Here is a 14,101-nt window from a genome sequence, read left to right as displayed (position 1 = left end):
TGAGGCAGGAGAATCGCTTGAACCCGGGAGATGGAGGTGGCAGGGAGCCAAGGTTGCACCACTGCACTCCAAACTGGGTGACATACTGAGACTCTATCTCAAAAAAAAAAAAAAATTATTGGTGGCAAAGATTCTAAGTGTTCTTAAGTAAGAATTCTCACATATTAAGAGGGGAATAACACAGATTATTCGTAGAGCTTAGCTTTGTCTCTGTGAGCTAGAAAGTATTACAAAACTGCACGTCAAGTAGGGGAGAGGGGTTTCCTGAAAGGAGGGAGGGTTTAAAATCTTTTCCAAGCCGTACACAGTGGCTCATGCCTATAATTCCAGCACTTTGGGAGGCCGAGGTGGGCGGATCACAAGGTCAGGAGATTGAGACCTTCCTTGCTAACATGGTGAAGCCCCGGCTCTACTAAAAATACAAAAAAATTAGCCGGGCGAGGTGGCCGGCGCCTGTAGTCCCAGCTACTCAGGAAGCTGAGGCAGGAGAGTTGCTTGAACCCGGGATGCGGAGCTTGCAGTGAGCTGAGATCGCGCCACTGCACTCCAGCCTGGGCGACAGAGCGAGACTCCGTCTCAAAAAAAAAAAAAAAAATAGTACCACCAACTTTACCAATATTTGAACCTTGAGACTTTAGAAGAATTACTTAACTCTGCTGAGTTTTTCCTTCTATAATCTGCCAAATCAGGACATCTGTTTTTAACACATCTCAGGTATTTTGAAAAATAATCTATGAAATACAAGCTAATGTTTATAAGGTTACCATGTACCTGTAAAATATTGTTAACATTATTATATCTGTGGTCAATAGATGGTTGTGGATGTGGACATATCATTTCCTTTTGTCTGGATATAAAGTTTGGGCATTCTTTAGGAAGCGACTGTTGCTTCCTCTGCTGAGTTTTTCTTTCTCTTTTTCTTTCTTTTTTTTTTGAGACGGAGTCTCGCTCTGTTGTCCAGGCTGGAGTGCAGTGGTGCTATCTCGGCTCACTGCAAGCTCCTCCTGCTGGGTTCACGCCATTCTCCTTCCTCAGCCTCCCGAATAGCTGGGACTACAGGCACGTGCCAAGGCGCCCGGCTAATTTTTTGTATTTTTAGTAGAGATGGGGTTTCACCGCGTTAGCCAAGATAGTCTCCATCTCCTAACGTCGTGATCCGCCCGCTTCGGCCTCCCAAAGTGCTGGGATTACAAGTGTGAGCCACTGCACCCGGCCCCCTCTGCTCAATTTTTGTATCATTAGTCTACCTGAGTAAAGAAAACTATCTCCAGGTCTTGAGTTACCAGTTTGCATATAAGATTACCTACTTGATAATGAACTGTCCTTAAGGCTCTTCAACAGAGAACCCTATGACTTAGAAGTCTGCTTCTAGTCATCCTTCTACACTGGCCAATAAGTTCAAAGGACGAGGGGAACTGGCCCTCTTGAGGCATGCCTCAACTTCTAGAAAGCATGCGGGCTCCCCAAGACCTATGAATTCTCTGCCCAAGTGGCCTTAAGTCTACTTCCAGGGCCTGAGTAAGTTCATCCCAGGCCCTGTTTTCTGAAAAGCAGAACACATTGCTCCTATATATAGCGCTAGATTCAAGGGTGAAGGGCAGCTGTTTGTGAGGGCATGAGGATGAATCTTGATATGTGAGACTCTTACAGTGTGGCCCAATATTGAGCTCAAGGATAGGAAGAGACACAAAATTTAGGGTGTGCCAGGATCTGAAGACTGGGTACTGGCTCTCTTCATACCATACTCTTCCTGGATCATTTTAGAGATTTCCTCAACTACTAAATTTGACATAGCTGCGAGGTTGTTATGGTATATAGTTGCAAAGATGAGGAGACATCTTATTTACCACTTTGCTTGACTGATTTATAATTTAAGAAATTTTAGCAGATTATGTAAGGGTCTTCATTTGAATTTTTGCCCCAGGGTCTGTAATTTGGGGAGTATCTTGAAATTCCCCTTGTGGTTTCAGTTTACAATCTTTTGTATCTGTCCATTGGTGTCTATAATGAAGAACCCTGCAATACAGTGGGCTTTATTGTAAATAGTATACATTTCTCTCTGTAAATTTCAAATACTGTTAATTAATATTATCCTTATTCCCCAAACCACATTTTAATTTGTTGTAGTTTTTAAAATTAATCATGATTTCAAGAAACTTTACGTGGAAATCATATAAATTATCTCAAATAATCATTCCAAAGAACATGTATAGCATAGCACTTAAAATGTTTCTTTTTGTGCTCTAGAAATTTTTTCTTTTTTTTGAGGTGGAGTCTCGCTCTGTCACCCAGACTGGAGTGCAGAGAGGTTCATTCTCAGCTCACTGCAACCTCTGTCTCCCGGATCCAAGCGATTCTCCTGCCTCAGCCTTCCAAGTAACTGGGATTACAGGCACCCACCACCACGCCCCTCTGATTTTTGTATTTTTAGTAGAGACGGGATTTCACCATGTTGGCCGAGCTGGTCTCGAACTCCTGACCTCAGGTGATCCGGCCGCCTTGGCCTCACAAAGTGCTGGGGTTACTGGTGTGAGCCACCATGCCCTGCCTAGAAATGTTTTTATATGTATCATACCAAAAAGAGCAACATTGAAACTCTTCTCTTTTTTTTTTTTTTTTTTTTTTTTTTTTTGAGACAGAGTCTCGCTCTATTGCCAGGCTGGAGTGCAGTGGCGCGATCTTGGCTCACCACAACCTCAGCCTCCTGGTTCAAGTGATTCTCCTGCCTCAGCCTCTGAAGTAGCTGGGATTACAGGCATGCTCCACCATGCCCAGCTAATTTTGTATTTTCAGTAGAGACGGGGTTTCTGCAGGTTGGTCAGGCTGATCTCAATCTCTTGACTTCGTGATCCACCCGCCTTGGCCTCCCAAAGTGCTGGGATTACAGGTGTGAGCCACCTCACCTGGCCTGAAACTCTTTTCTTAATTCTGTTGCTCCATGTATATCTTCTCCTCATATTTATATTGTATATACAGTTATATGTAGTGTGGTATTGAGAATGTATAACTTTTCTTAAGAAGATGTGAACCTAATGGAAAAGAGATTTTACGATTCTAATAAGGGCGAAATATAGAATCTTGTGCTGTAAGAATTACATTCGTACATAATACGGACTTCAGAGCCAGTCACTCTTTGACCCTCAAAAGCACAGACTGAGTCATACATAATCTTCAAAACATAGTCCAGCATCGGTTTTTGAAGGTATGTATGGCATCTCTTTTGTAAGTATGCCATGTCTTGGAGATTACTTATAAAATACTTACCTAAAAAGCTGTTAATTTTATATTGTATTCTCCCCTTTAAACTATATTTAAAATTACCAAAGTTGTATACCACCTTTGAGTTCTAATTTCAATATTGCCAGTAGGATACAGTTGTGTTTTGCTTGAATAGGTAAATGGTAAAATTATATCCTTCTGATAGGATTTAAAATAAATATAGTAACCCCATAACCAGGGCTTATGAAAACTTAATCTGTGGGTATCAAAATGTATTTTGCTGGCCATGAAATTGCCGCAGTTAAGTTGACACATCTGTATATGTCATGCATTGCAATCAAGAAGTATGATCTGTAGATATTTTGTTTGCTTGTTGTTAGTTTTTTCATCCCTGCTGAAAGTACACTTAATAACCTTTGAGGAAATCTAATGTATTTATCACTGAATCACTGATTTCTTTTTTCACTTATTGGTGTTGAGCAAATAGCACATTAGGAAGCACATAGATTTATATGTGGTTTAAAAACAATGTAGAAAGCATTTACTTTTGTATTTGTATTTGTATTTTGAGACGGAGTTTCATTCTGTCACCCAGGCTGAAGTGCAGTGGTGTGATTTCGGCTCACTGCAACCTCCGCCTGCCAGGTTCAAGCAGTTCTCCTGCCTCAGCCTCCCAAGTAGCTGGGACTACAGGCATGTGTCACCATGCGTAGCTGATTTTTCTATGTTTTTAATTAGAGACGGGGGTTCACCGTGTTGGCTAGGCTGGTCTCAAACGCCTGACCTCAAGTGATCTGCCAGCCTAAGCCTCCCAAAGTGCAGGGATTACAGGCATGAGCCACTGCGTAAAAAGCATTTTCTAAGTCAATTACGATCTCAGCATCTACAATCCAAAGGCTATTCTTATGGAAGGCCTTTAGAACTCTTTATTGCTTAATTCTATACACCATAAATGTTGTGAAAATAAAAGAAGCCTCGTAAGGGAAAAGGTAGCATGATTGTGCTCTAATAAAGCCTGACATTAATTATGACATGGGAAATGGAAGGTCTATTAGTTATAATTATAATTACAGGAATGCAATTTCAACTGCCTAATATTTAAGATAAAAAATGCAAAATACTATGTTAGTAGAGTAGGAATTTTTATTCAGGAGAAAAGGAAAAAACTTTGATCAGAAGACAGTGAGGAAACAAGAAATAGATATTTAGGGCCAATTTGATGAACCAGTACAGTATGATCATGATTGTACCATACTAGGTTCTAAAAGATCCAATCCAGTCCATCTATTATTGTCCCTTTCCTTCTCTTCTCCAGCCTATTGTGCTGCATAAAGCAGTACACATTTTTTGTTGTTGTTGTTGGTTGGTTGTTTTTTTCTAAATCCAACATTTTTTTTCCATGCCTTTATGGCCAAATGCCCACATAAGAAGTATTAAATACACATTGAGTGCTTCATCTGGAGTGCCTCATGGAGATTCCCGTACAAAGTATCCTATTTTCTTAGAGTCAAGACTGTTTTCTCATTTTCATGACCACATATGAGGTTTTGCAAATTCATAATGTCCAGTGAGTCAAATATTTTAGATGTTTATAGCAATATATTTTATTAGAGCTGAATGTGTTAGTTGGTTGGTTGATATTTTGCTTTTTTTGTTTCATTTTATTTTACTTGTTGATATCTTACAGTAGATTGTTTGTAGAGGGGTAGTGGGCACATGAAACTAAACTTTGACTTTAGAAAATATCAGCACACAATGTTCACATGTTTTGATGGGGCTAATTTCACTCTCAGGAATTTATTCTAAGAAATAGTGAAAGATGCATAGTGAATATTTGAGAGAGACAGAGAGAAAGCGAAATATTAAAAATATATACTAGGTGAATGGTAAAGTAAGTTATGGGTACCTGTAAAAGAAATATTATGCAGCCATTAGAAGTGAGATTTTTGAAAAATATTTAATGAAATGAGACTACTGAGTTTTTAAAAGTATATAAAGCATAACATAAAGCATAACTCATGCAAATTAAGAGCCAGTGCAGAAACACCGTGGCTGTATATAGGTGGTGATATTATAGGTGATATTTTTTATCTGTGAAGTATTAACATTTTATATTTTAACAATGCTTATGTTCTGCTTTCCTAATCAACCAGAATAAGTATTTTTTTTTCAAAAAAATCAATCCATTTATAGTTGAAGAAGACAAGTGTCCAAACTCATCATGTCAGTCCTATAAGTGAAAACAAGTAAAGGATGTTATAGTCTCGTGTGTTGTAAGCATAAATGACTTTCTATTGGTTTGAGTCTTGGACTGCCTTAGAGGAGGGAGGGAAAATAATGCCCTACTTAGTGGGATTCATGTTCCCCTTGCACAGTGCTTGCAATCCTACCATTAGGATTTTATTCCTTTGCACATTGTAGTATTTTAAAAATCTTAACCCAGGAGTTGGTTGGAGGAATAATATACATTAATAAGGTGTTTTTAGCCCTTAAGACCTATTCTGTTATCCTAATTAGTTTAAACAATGCTTCTCAGCCTTGTGGTGGAGCAACTTAATCATGGTAGGGAATGAAGAGAGGAAAAGAAGAACTTTCAAAGGCAAGAGGAAGATAGCTAAAATAAGAAAATGAAGGACAATGCTGCGAACTTTGAGCTTAGAGAGAATATAAAATAAAAGCAGAGGGTAGGGGTGAGAACTCAACATCATATGTTTGCCAAAGAAAATGTTTTTGCATTTTTAAATTGTATTTCTTAAGGCCACTCCTGCCCCTAATGATGAGGCCTTTTTTCAATTTGGAGGCACGTAACTCTTTGGCGGCAAATGTTGTTCGCCCTATTTTAAATTGGGAAGTTGATACAAATAAATGTTTCATAGAATTCTAAATCCTTTTATCATGAAAGCTCTTGAAGTTCACCTACTTCAAACTTCTTCTCCACACCCAAATTTTACAGATAAATATCCGAGGTTCATCCAACTAAAGTAACTTACCGTCAGTTACACAGATATATTGTGAAGCAGCCAAAACTAAAATTAGGATTTTCTAATAGTTAGTTTAGTACAGAGTTCATGATTTGTCTTTCTACATACTTGTTCAGATTAAAGGGAAATACTGAGTGTTTTTGTATGGTTTTCGAAGGCTCTTCATGATCCAGGGCAGTAAGAGCATCTGCTTGAAGATGTGAGATGTGCTTTCACTAATTTGGGAGGAGCACATTTCACATTAAATAGTGCTCGCATTTTACTCTAAATGTTAGGTGTTCACTGCAGTGAGGTAGAAAAATATAGCAATTCAATGATATAAATGAAGAAGATGCATTCTGCTTTCTTTTAAAAAATATACCACAAGCATTCTAAAGAACAGAGATTATCAAAGAAGTGATCTTTTGTGATCTTTTGAGATTATCAAAGAGGAGGTGCTCCTTCGAAAAAGGCTGAAAAATAATGAGAAGAAAAAGTGGCTAATTAACGACTCTTCCAAGCTCTAAGTCCTTGATTGCATGAACTTAGAGCTTGAGTCTTCTCATTGGACCTCACTCTTTCTTTCTTAATGCCCTTGATGGCTCAGTGGCTTACACTTCACCTTGAGCTGTGCTTTTCAGACCATAGTCAGCTGAATCCATTTTTCACGAGTAAGCTTATGAGGGACTACTGGATCTCAAACAGATGTAAAGAAAGCTGGTTTTGAGGAATAGGGTGCTTTTTCTATTCTTTATTTTATTTTATTTTATTTTGTTTTATTTTATTTACGTTTTTTGAGGCGGAATTTCGCTCTTGTCACCCAGGCTGGAGAGCAATGGCGTGATCTCAGCTCACTGCAACCTCCGCCTCCCGGATTCAAACGGTTCTCCTGCCTCAGCCTCCTGAGTAGCTGGGATCACAGGGGTGCACCACCACGATGCCCGGCTAATTTTGTATTTTTAGGAGAGACGGGGTTTCTACATATTGGTCATGCTGGTCTCAAACTTCCAACTTTAGGTGATCCGCTCGCCTCAGCCTCCCAAAATGCTGGGATAACAGGCGTGAGCAATCGCGCCCGGCCCATTCTTCATTTAAAATCCATCCATTATTCACCCCAACAACCCCTCCCAAGCTCCTCATATACTTCTTTATTACCCTATTAGGGCTTTGACAAAAGCCAGCAGAAAAGCCTGTGAATTTAGAGAACGGTTATCTGTCCTTAGCACATCGAAAAATTATGTGTAGGCAGAAAAATGATGAAATAAATACTGAAAAAATATTTACCTCATGTGAAATATGTTAAAACTGGAATATGTTTAACATTCATCTGTCAGAGCTGACAAATCTATCTGCTATTCACATAGGCCCAAGCTGGCACTTTAATCAAGAAATTTAAATACTTTTGGGTTTCTGAAATGGCAAGAGAGGAATGTTTTTATATTGTAAATGTTATTCTATGTTTTGCTGTGTTGGTGGATACTCATCCTAATCAAATAGTAGGAAAAGTAGTGAAGTAATTCCTAATGCTGCCTGTAGTAGTAAGCATTGCTTGGACTTCCCCTTGCAGAGTTTATAATATGGTTTGAAAGTGAAAGTTGTAGGATTAAATCATTGGGTAATGCAGCAAGAACAACACGGTTATTTTCTGCATCTATATAAATAAATGAGTAGTGTTTTATAGGTTTGGAGATGAGGTGTCAGAGCCTCAATCAACTGACTAAACTTGCAAAAAACCTAAGAAAAAAATAACAAAATTCAGAGGGCTAAAATATCCCAGTTATTTATTTCTAAATGATTACTATTGCATTTATTACTACTACTCGTCTAGCAATATCTCAGAAATTGTGTCATCAGGATATTTTACCTTAAAAAACAATTTATTACTGTTTACTTATAAGAGGAGATATGTATTCTAGGGAAACTAACCTCATATTTTCCAATACATTTTTCTTTCATCCTTTCTGAACAATTGGAGCACACATAAACAACCAAAAATATTATCCAGGAAACAGAAAGCATACAGTGATTACAAAAAGGAAAGCTGTTGAAAGATACTAATTAAAGTCAGATGGAACACAGGGAGTAGAAATAAAAGTAACTGATATTTAGTTTGAATATCCAAGGTTTGCCATAAACTAGCAGGCTTCATTATTTCCAAAATGAAAAACCCATGATCAATAATTTATCCCTCTTGAACATTCTATGTGTGTGTGTCTTGTTTTGTTTTGGCTGATGTTTTTTAAAGAGGTGGGGTCTCGCTGTCTTACCCAGGTAAGTTGCTAACTCTTGGCCTCAAGCAATTCTCCCTCCTTAGCCTCACCGTGGTTGGGATTACAGGCACATACCACCACTGTTTGAACATTCCAGTGTCACTTACTATTCAGTGTTTTCACATTGAAGAAATTATTTTATCTTAGTTATTTTTTTAAAATTGTATTATTGCTGGGATTCTAATTAGGCAGCTAAGGAGGAAAGGAAGTAGGATACTATTTTTCCATTCATATTCCCTTTGAAAGTATGGAAGAGTCACCAAGTTATTATGAATGTGTGCCTTCTTCTCTTCTCAGCAACCACCTAACAGTCTCAAGGCCCGCCTCCCTCTTATATAGTTATAGGAGAAGGCCTAGAATTATAAAAACCACAATATCTAGAATTCTGAACACCTAAACAAATTAGTTTAATATAGATAATGCATATACTTCTCAAATCAATCTATTACGAGTTTTATATCCTAATAATTATAAAATTGTAATTCATGTATTACATTGATCAGACTTTAAATACATTGAATAATATAAGTTAGGCAACATATTACAATTATTTTAAATATGAAATATTACATTTGAAAATATTCATCTTGTTTGTCATTTTTATTTACATATTTTTGAACCACCTTAAGGAGTAATTCCTTAGAAAATATTGAATATTTTTAAAGCCCTGGAAAAAAAGTTAACAAAAAATTAATAATTCGGTATACATTCATTCTTTAGTGGTTTTCCTCTGTCCCATTTTTCTGAATGGTGGGTTCATCTCCCACCTGCCTATGTTAAGTATTTTAGTTTTGAGCTCTAACATATGGCCATAAATTTATTTATTCTGTATGACTTTATTTATCAGATATTAGAAATTGGAGGTTAAATATTTGTCATAATGCCATAATAAATAATCCTTCCCAGGTTTAAAACCAAAGACTGGGCAATTTTTATGTTTATCCTCTTCCTTTTCTGTAGGCATGGTAAGGATCTGTTGATCAGTGGTTTAGAGATATACACGGGGACTGTTTACTGCAACTTTTTTCTCACATGGCTTCAGGTCACTGAAAGAAAAAAGTGATTTTTTTCCCCTTTGGAGTCAAGGACCAAATTACAAATGACTGATAAAACCCATTCCATATTTAACACTATTCAGGATAGGACTGACTCTTCATAAAGTATTTCCATTTCCATAATTACTCATATATTGCTTCCTCCCACTAAAAACTCTGGATATTTTTAAATATTGCCATCTTCAGTAATTTCCAGTGCAGCAATGATTATGATTCCATGAACTTTGGCCTTTTGTACTTGATATGTAACACTTCCAAAGGCCAAACCGTGGCCTTATTCCATTACAAAACATCATTTGCTTATGGCTACATTTTCTCCTGAAACATGACCACTCAGTTTTTCCCTCCTAACTCTGAAACTATTGCTTAAAGAAATGTAAGTGTAGGATCACTTGGGAACTTTAAAGAATGAGCTATTGAACTTTCAGAAAATGTTAACATCCTAGCTCTTTCTCAATATCCAAAGATAATTTTCTTTTACTCAGCCAGTGATTTGTGGACTAGTAGATCACTTAATCTCTGATTTTTAGGTGCTTTAATTGTGAAAAGTGACAGTGATGTCTTCCTAATTGATTTTGTTATTATAATAGAGGTCATAGATTGGCCTCACAATTTGACTTTGCCTTTTATTGCTTAGCATGTCTCATATAAGTTTTCCTCATTCCTTTTGGAGTTAAAATAGCAAATCTCCCAAACCAGTACTCTGGCCCACTATATCAGTTTTTATAAGAAATCCTTAAATATGCTCTAAATCTACAGTTACAGTAAGTGGCATTGGCTCTAGTGATTTGATTTGAGAATTGAGAGTACAGTCTGGATTTACTCTTTATGCATTAACACAGGCCAAATGGACAGGGACTGCATTTTAAGTCAGTAATGGAAGGCTGAAGGCTGTCTTAAACCAATCATACCAGTTTTACCCATGACTGATTGATCCCTAGGGGCAGAGCCCTGTAAGCATTTCTCTTACATGAATGGACGCTACAGAGCCTGGAGTTTCATTCATAAAATGGAGACTGAAAGGACACACACACACACACACACACATCCACACTCACCCTCTCTTTCTCTCTCTCTCTCTCTGGAATGTCCATTTATACAGAGCTGAAGGGTGTAGTGTTCCATCAGCTGCTGCTTTTGCCAGTTGACTGGAAGTAATGATTAATGCTCATTGGTCCTGCTTGCAAGTAACCTGACACTATTTATGGCCTTGCAGTGTTCCTAATGTATAGTGAATGAGAAGACAACATTCTCAAATCAGAAACATAAACAGGAACTGGTGGGTCTGAATTCCATTCAAATATGTCATTTCAGCCTCACAGTGTTTGTCTAACTTGGATTTTACAGGCAGGAAAGGGGGAAGGGATGGATAATCTGCTTGTGAGTTGTACTAGCTTGGAAAAAGGCAATTAGAAGGGGGTGGAGTGTGCTTTTATAGTGTGGGACTTTTCGTTTCTTTTTTAATAAAACCACCAGGATATTTAGGCCCAGAACTGCTTATTTCAAGTGGGTAAAGTGAATATACAACTGTTTTTCTAAGTGGAACTGAGATTTGAAATTAAATGAGTTTAAAGATACATGTTTGGATGTCTCTTTCTCTCTCTCTCTCTCTGTGTGTGTTTTTGTGTGTGTGTGTGTCTTTGTGTGTTTTTGTCTGTTTCATGAATGTGGACAAAAGAAGAACATATAACATTTTTTAAAGTGTTTACATAACTAAGTGTATGATTTTAGCTTTCGAATATAGTTGTAGAATTTTTACACTTACGTGATTTCTATATTTAAGTGAGTTAACTAATAGCTTTGAGGAACAGAGACATTTTATTTCATAAAACATTTTCAACTAGGATATGAACAACTTGAAAAAATTTTCAAGGAGTTTTTATCAGATTAAATAGATAGTTATTCTTGTGTGTGATAGTTATTCTTGTGTGTGTGTGTGTGTGTGGTTTCTATTTAGTTGTTTCTAACAGTCTGGAAAATTTTACAGGAGAGTAATTCAAAGATAAATATGAAAAGTATCAAAAACACAAAACCAAAAGAACAACAAGCATGTGTTATTGTGATTCATTTAACTATTCTCTTTAAAAGTGTTTTTGAACTCTCCATTCTGGTAATTTTTTTTTTTTTTTTTTTTTTTTTTTTTTTTTTTTTTTTTAAGTGTGTGGGTCTGTACAGTTCACTGCTTCATCTGTTTTTCTTAGTATTAAAAACTAAAACCACTCACATAGTATGACACTGGAAATATTAAACTAAACCCTGGGCCTGACATCCATTTACGATTTGTGTCATATTGAGCATGTTTTGTAACCCCTTATGCCTCCAGTTTCCTCATTTATAGAAGGGCAAATAACTCTCATCTCTCAGTATTTTTGTAAGGGTTGAATATGGTTATGTTCATAAAGTTACTGATACAGTTTCTAGCATGTAATGGGGTGCAGGCAATAATAAAGGATTTCCGTTGACGTGATTTTATTTTGACTGGATACTTCTTCAAAGACTGCTAGTCCTTTATTAAGATGCCATTATTATTTCTAACAATTAAAAGTACAATATTTGGGGCTAGAGGATAAGATAAAATAAGAGAGACGATACTCTTAAAGCAATCATATTGTGCTAGTCCAGCAAGATACTGTAGTGTTACACTGCTTCTGACATAGGGAAACAGTCTTGCTGAACTTCTTACTAGTATTATTCATATTCAAAGCAAATAGAAAACGTTTTCTGAATATTTTGGTGATCCAAGGAGAGATGAAAACAAGAGGACAAAGCCGTTCATGGTATGTTTTTTTTCAAATCATGTAGATTCCAGCAAGAGAGAAATTTGGCATTGAAATTCCACATTATAACCACTATCTCTTCAGAATTTTGTGTGGCCCCTTTTTGGCAGCTAATGGCATACTGTATCATATTTTCTTTTAAACCTCTGTTAATTGTCAGTGTTTGGTAGTATGAAATAAATACTCTAGGTGGGTCAGGCGCGGTGGCTCACGCCTGTAATCCCAGCATTTTGGGAGGCCGAGGCGGGTGGATCACTTGAGGTCAGGAGTTCAAAACCAGCCCGACTAAGATAGTGAAACCCTGTCTCTACTAAAAATACAAAATTAGCCGGGCATGGTGGTGCATGCCTGTAATCCCAGCCGCTAGGGAGGCTGAGGCAGGAGAATCACTTGAACCTGGGAGGCAGAGGTTGTAGTGAGCTGAGATCGCACCATTACACTCCAGCCTGGGCAACGAGAGTGAAACTCTGTCTCAAAATAAAAAAATAAATAAATACTCAAAGTTACAATTGTGCCTATGTTTTCTATCACTTCAACTTTATTTTAAAATTTCAGCTTAATAAGACTATCACAGGCTTGTAAAACTTGTAATAGTGTAAGCCTAGTAGATCATAAAATCTAATGTTGTTTGGATCTGGTCATTATTTGTGTGGGGTACTGTCCAAAAGAAAACCCTAGGTGCTTACAAGAGAAGATTTTAATTGTGTAGATAAAATTCTATACTGTTATTTTTTGCCATGTAGCCTTAAATTTTCAAAAGCACTTAAATTCAGATAACTGCGATAATTGCATTATTTACTTATTTTACTTTTACTTTTTCTTTATTTACTTTTACTTTTTTTTTTTTTTTTTTTTTTGACAAGGTCTGGCTCTGTTGCCTAGGTTGGAGTGCAGTAGTATGATCTGGGCTCACTGCAACCTCTGCCTCCTGTGCTCAAACCATCCTCCCATCTTAGCCTCCTGAGTAGCTGGGACTACAGGTGCGTGCCACCACACGCAGCTAACTTTTTAAATATTTTTGGTAGAGATAGGGTTTCACCATATTGCCCAGGCTGGTCTTGAACTCCTGGGCTCAATCAGTGCTCCCACCTTGGCCTCCTAAAGTGCCAGGATTACAGGTGTGAGCTACTGTGCCCAGCCTACTCTTTTTTTGAGATGGAGTCTCACTCTGTCACCCAGGCTAGAGTGCAGTGGTGCGATCTTGGCTCACTGAAACCTCCACCTCCTGGTTCAAGTGATTCTCCTGCCTCAGCCTCCCAAATAGCTGGGATTACTGGCACGTGCCACCATGCCCGGCTAAATTTTGTATTTTTAGTAGAGACGGGGTTTCGCCATGTTGCCCATGCTGGTCTCCAACCCCTGACCTCAGGCGATCTGCCCACCTCGGCCTCCCAAAGTGCTAGGAATACAGACCTGAGCCACTGTGTCTGGCCCCTACTTTTCTCTCTTTTTTTAAGATTTTGCAAATGCTATTACAAGCGTATTAAAACCATAACATAGTTCTCCCCCTATACTCAGTCAATCAATAGTAGATTCAGTACATCTGATCTATGGTGAAGTAAATATCTCTGCAGATTTTACATTATTTATATTCACAGTTTACTTAAAACCCTAAAGAGAAAGATCCCATCTAAGTGTGAGTGAGGTAATACTAAATTCATCACTCTCTTGTCAGGATTTCTCCGGCTTTGCTGCCTTCTTCACATGAGGTTCAGTAACTAAGATGTTACATTCATGTGAAGTTCAGTAACTAAGATGTTATATTCACATCCAGTTCAGTAACTAAGATGTTGCATTCACATCAGGTTTAGTAACTAAGA

The 14,101-nt window shown here is 37.6% G+C and overlaps 1 protein-coding gene across 6 annotated transcripts in view; it reads left to right on the top strand.

Annotated features, from left to right (window-relative positions):
• ETV1 (ETS variant transcription factor 1) overlaps positions 1–14,101 on the top strand; it is a 101,316-nt gene that overhangs the window by 60,234 nt on the left and 26,981 nt on the right. The window lies entirely within an intron of this gene.

This window comes from Macaca thibetana, chromosome 3 (genome assembly GCF_024542745.1).
Source record: "Macaca thibetana thibetana isolate TM-01 chromosome 3, ASM2454274v1, whole genome shotgun sequence".
Lineage (NCBI taxonomy): Eukaryota > Metazoa > Chordata > Mammalia > Primates > Cercopithecidae > Macaca > Macaca thibetana.
Note: the sequence above shows the minus strand (reverse complement) of the source record. Positions and strands in the feature narration are given on the sequence as shown.